We start from the raw sequence: 6,000 nt of genomic DNA on the forward strand, positions 1-6,000 counted from the left end.
ATTGAATATAATTGCTGTGTTATTTATTTTTGTTCAATTACTCAAATCATTGCATAATGATTGTCATTTGATCAACACTGTGAATTCTTTTATGATGATTGTGCATGTTAGATTAGATGTCGTAGTCGGCTAAAAAATGAGGCCCGTGATAGCCCGTAGTATGGCATGCGATTGACACCACCTGACTCATACGATACCATATAGGCATGGGGCTAGAGTTTCATCACCCGTGCTATGCACCCTTGCCAATAGGGGTTAAGGTGTTGGATGCCTGTGGGGGCGACCATCAAAAAATGAGAAAAGAGAAAAAGAAATGAATAGAACACTGGAATGGTGCATGAATGAAAGAACACCGGAATGGTGCATCTGGGCTATAAGCCAGAAAAGAAAAGAAAAGAGAAGAGAAATGGATTGTACCACGCGTTAATCACAGAGGGCTGGTCGGACTGACCTTGGTTAACGAATGCAGGAGCTGACTGGTCCTCTTTGACAACTCAATGGGTGTAACACGGGAAGGGGTTAGAAGCCCACACCAGGGATACATGTATTGGGGATTGTAGTAGCACAAACCCGACTTGGTTGTATTGCTAGGTGGCTAATAATTAAACTAGACTTGCATATCATGTAGGACCATATGAATTGTGAATTGTGATTGCATGCACATGCATGATTGATGTTATTTGCTCACGAGCTCAGTGGGGCTCACACTCTGTTGTGCAATGTTTTTCTTAGATGATTTTGTAGGTGGATGTCACTGTGGCATGGGGGGTCATTTCGAGGAGGAGACTTTTGGTTGTTACGATGATATTGGTGTGGACCCCGACAGAGGTCATACCAATCCTACGCACATTTTTTGTGGTTATTGATGAAGACCATTGAAGTGTGTTCATGACAGCTTTTTGACTTGGGGACTCCTTTTGCGTTATTTGGAGTTATCCCCATTCTGACTTGGTTGTTGTAGTTTATCTTTCCTTTTTTTCCTTTTTGGGGTTGAGTATGCTCACCCTATACATGTCTTTATATGTAGTACTATACATATCAGCTTTGCTTCCTTGTTTTCTTTATGTGTGGGTTGGTGGAAAATGTAAAACTTTTATATGTATATATTATCACTGTTTCCTTGTATTGCTATGCTTCCTTTTATTATTGAACTGTAGTTTATCTGTTGCACTCTGATCTTGCCTATGGTAAAGAGATGATTGTGGTTCCGTGATTGTAAGCACTGCTTCTAGATCCGTGTGATTTGGCAGATTATTGTTATGCAATTCGGTTCACCTACCCAATCCTCCTTGGGGGTGGTTTGGGGTGTGACAGAGCTTTGTATCAGAGCGTGATGCTCTTCTTACGATTATGGATTGCAGACTAGGACTAATAAGCTTAAACAGTAAAACATGTAATAATTAAAATTTGTAAGTGGGGTAGATGTAAATAAACAAAAGTGCACAATTTCTATTAACTAAAAGATAATTGCAGTTAAGCCATTACATAAGCTTTAATTACATGGGCTAAAATGCAATAAATACATAGCTGATATAAATATATATATATATATATATATATATATATATATATATATATATATATAACAATAATTTAATCGAGTACAAAGCAGACACAACCTTCTTAAACCCTAAGGGATGAAATTTCTATTTGAGGGTAGAATAGAGCACATAGGGCTTGAAAAAAAAACTTTGCTATTGTGCTTATGATACATATTTAATATATATAGATAAATGTGTATAATGATTGATGTGTACTACCTAATTACCACATGTTTGAATATTATGATGTACGAACTGCTTGGAGTGCTGTTATGCAACCAGAACTTAGATATGTAGGTATGTTGTAATAAGGGATTAGTAAGTACAGGGAGCGTAGATCTCATCCTAACCAAGGCCTAGGATAGCTAAGAATAGGACCTAATAGGTTTTATAGTAAATCAAACACCTAGACGCTAGGGTACCTTGAGCCAACCTAAGAATTTGTTTCATTGATCTTTAGTTATTTCAGTTTCAGTAGTTGTGTACTTAATTTGTTTTAATTAAGTATGCCCTAATGTCTAGAACCATTCTATGTGACAGGACCCAGTATCTTGACTAAGGCTGGAGACCCTAGCATCATGCTTTATATTAGACATCTACGAGAGAGACTGAGATGGATACGGTTAGTGTTACCCCGAGCTGAGAATTGACTGAACTTTTACTTGGCCATCGCTGCCATTAGTGGACCCGAGGAACGAGAATAGTTTATGAGATTAGCTGGAGAGGTAAGGGCTGACATAGAATTTCTCCTGGCAATTGAGTTTGTTACCGGGAAGAAGCTGGAGATGCTTACCTGCTAAATCAGGTAAATAAATAAAAGTCTTTTATTTAAAAATCTAAAAATTTTCAATAGTGCCATCCATAGCATATTGACACATAAAATGCATAAGAAAGAGGAACATAAAGCATTTAATAAGACACGTCACCTAATAAACCAAGACAGTGAATCTAACAATCCACCTTACTAGTGTGACTTATGATACTCATTGGAACTATGGACTGGATTTGTACCTTTATTTTTTTTCGATAAGTAAGAAGATTGTATTAGAAAATGAGGAAAAACTACAAAAGAAGGCATTCTCTAAGAACCCGACAAGGGGAAGAGAACCCAAAGCACGATGGGACAGGCCCCATCAAACAAGAACCGAGCCAAAAAGGCTACGGCCTGTAATAAGTGACAAAATCTGAGTCCTGCTTAAGGTAGTCAATAAGGGCAGGGGGGAAATCTCCAGGATCCCAAACTACCCCATGTGAGTCGTAAGGGACTGCAGCCATAAAATCTGCTGGTCGATTTTGTCCTCTCCAAACATGGGTGAATTCTTTCATTCTCAAATCATTTGCCAAAGCAAGGATTCTACTCTTGAGAGGTTGTACTTTCCAAGGTCGTACAACCTTGCCAGAAATAGTGTCAATCGCCAACTTGGAATCAGATCTGATAGAAACATCAAGGATTCCTCTCTCTATGCAAAGGGAGATGCCTCTATGTATAGCAGCCAGCTCCATGGAGAGAATGCAAAGTTCCAGCCCTTGGTTAGCAAATGCAGCTACAGGTTGTCCAATCGCATTACGAATCACTCCTCCAAAAGCAGCTCTACCATCGGACAGCGAACCATCACAGTGAAGGGACCACAAATTGTTAGGAGGTAAGAACCACGAGCATGGTCTCGGCATCCTAATAGCCCAATGAACTTGCAAGTTCCAGGCCGAAGCAATGTGGGAATTAGCAGGACTAGGATCCCCACTCAAAGAACCAGATGTGACTACAGTCCTAACATCCCCCTTGATAGCTTCCACAATCTGATCCTTAGATCTAGCCTTTTGCCGAAAAATTCTGAAATTTCTTTCAAACCAAATATGCTTGACAGTGGCACAAAATGCAAGCTTTAAAACCACACCTAAGCTCCCCGCTCTTCCTGCCGCATACCGAACCCAAATGGCAGCATCAAATATGTTCATGGGAGCCTATCCATGAAGAGAACACATACCAAAGATCCTCCTCCAAATATCAATGGAAAAAGGGCAAGCAAAGAAAATATGGTTTCTGCTCTCAATACCAGCCCAACAAAACTCACAACTATGTTGAACCGGGATCCCCCTGTGAAGAAGATTATCCCTAGTGGGGAGAGCATCGACCAGACATCTCCAAGAAACAAAAGAGTGGGACTTAATGCTGCCTTCAAACCAAACTGCTTCACTCCAATCCACGGGGTTGGCCTTCACACGGGTGGCATTCCAAGCCGATTTGGTTGAAAAGATACCTGTCGGATTGCCAGTCCATACTACCAAATCCGGGTTGTCACCATGCAACTTATCAATGGAGGGGAGGGCTCTCCACACATCAATAAGGTCAAAAGAAGTTGAAGGGCCAGGCAGCCAGTCTCCATCCCGAACAATTTCCTTGACAAGTACATGATGGGCTGCAAGCGCATAAGATCCCGCATCATAGCAAATCCTACTACCAAACCTATTAAAAAGGACTCCCTCTGGGTGCCACTTATCGAGCCAAAGTTTGGTGGATCTGCCATTGCCAATGAAGGTATTAATTAAAGGCAATGCCTTATCTCTATATTTCAAAACTTTCCTCCAAACCCAAGAGCAATTTTGCAACACCTTAACTGTCCAAAGCGATTCCTGCTTGAGATACCTCTGCTGGACCCAATGCACCCAAAGTTGGTTTTGCTTGGAGGCAATCCACCAGATTTGCTTCATAATACCAGCCACATTCATCTCCTTAACCCGCTTCAGCCCAAGACCTCCTTCAGTTTTAGGCTTGCAGACCGCATCCCAAGAAATGAAGTACATTTTCCTTTCAAGTGAGGGGCCTGACCAAAGGAAATTAGAAAACATGGACTCAAGCTGTGAGATAAGGTTACCTGGCAGCCCAAAAATACCAGCCCAGTAAATGTAGCATCCTTGGAGCACAGAAGAGATAAGTTGGAGACGCCCAGCAAAAGATAAAAACCTGGCTTTCCATCCTTCCAATTTCCTTCTAACCAAATCTAAAATAGGACTGCAATCTTTCAAGGACAGCCTGCCCGAGACAAGAGGGACGCTGAGGTACCTGATAGGGAGAGTGGTCTCAGAGAAACCCGTTAATTCCAAAAGTTCCATACTACTAGTTTGGGTTAGGGCCCCTACAATAATAGAGGACTTAGATCTATTGAGATGCAGCCCTGAAAGACCTGCAAACTCGTCAAGACCCCCCAAACTAGCCAAAACAGATTCGCGATTGGCCTTCACAAAGATCATTAGGTCATCCGCAAATATAAGGTGAGAAAGATGTAGAGCTTTACATCTAGGCAGCAATTTGATTTGACCATCTACTTCTAGCCTTCGTATAATTCCTGAAAAAGCTTCCATGGCAATAGTGAACAAATAAGGAGAGAGTGGGTCACCTTGCCTGATACCTCTATCTCCCTTGAAGTAACCTGTGGGGCTGCCATTAATGAGAACGGAGAACATGGGTGTGGTAACACAAGCCTTAACCCATCCAAGGAATTTCCCTGTGAAGCCCATTCTTTCCATCACTCCAAATAGAAAGTTCCTGCTCAAGGAGTCATAGGCTTTATGGAGATCAACCTTCAACACCACAGTGGGGTTGGCTGCTTTCTGCTCAATTCCTCTCACAATATCATGGCAAACAAGAATATTATCAACTATAGATCTTCCTTTGATAAAAGCTGATTGATTGAAACTGATCACCTCGCCGATAACCTTCTGGAGTCTATTAGAGATGATCTTAGAAATGATCTTATAAAGCAGATTGCAAACGGCAATGGGTCTATAGCCCACAAAGGAGGAAACATCTCCAGATTTAGGGATCAGAGAAATAAAGGTAGCATTAACAGAATAGGGCATAAAGGAGTTCTCAAAAAACCATTTAATAGCCTTGATAAGGTCCTCCTTAATAATCTCCTAGGTTGTTTTGTAAAATCTAGCCCCGAAACCATCAGGCCCTGGGGCCTTAGAATCTTTCATAGCAAAGACCACACCCTTGATCTCCTCTCTACTAATCTCCCTTTCCAATTCCAATATCTGAATTTCAGAAATAGCACCCGAAAGGTGGATATAATTTGGGCAGGTACCCGCATCAATTGAATCAGTCCCAAATAAATTACAATAAAACTTTACAGGCTCTTCTTTAATCCTTTTTGCCATTCTGATCAACAATCTCCAGAATATGCTTTCTATTGAATCTGCTGTGCATGGACTTATGAAAAAAACTGTTATTTCCATCACCTAGTTGGAGCCACTTCACCCTAGATTTCTCCTTTAGGACCCTCTCCTCCATTTGCAAAGCACTCCAGAGCTTGCCCTTGGCCTCTCTCTCTAGGATAATTAGAGAATCATCCATCGGATTCAAAGATATATCAGCCTGAATTCTGGAAAGTTCCTCCTCAGCCACCTTGACAGAATGAAAAACATTCCCAAAATCCTCCTTATTCTACCTCTTCAGCTC

Source organism: Telopea speciosissima, unplaced genomic scaffold (assembly GCF_018873765.1).
Source record: "Telopea speciosissima isolate NSW1024214 ecotype Mountain lineage unplaced genomic scaffold, Tspe_v1 Tspe_v1.0024, whole genome shotgun sequence".
NCBI classification, from domain to species: domain Eukaryota; kingdom Viridiplantae; phylum Streptophyta; class Magnoliopsida; order Proteales; family Proteaceae; genus Telopea; species Telopea speciosissima.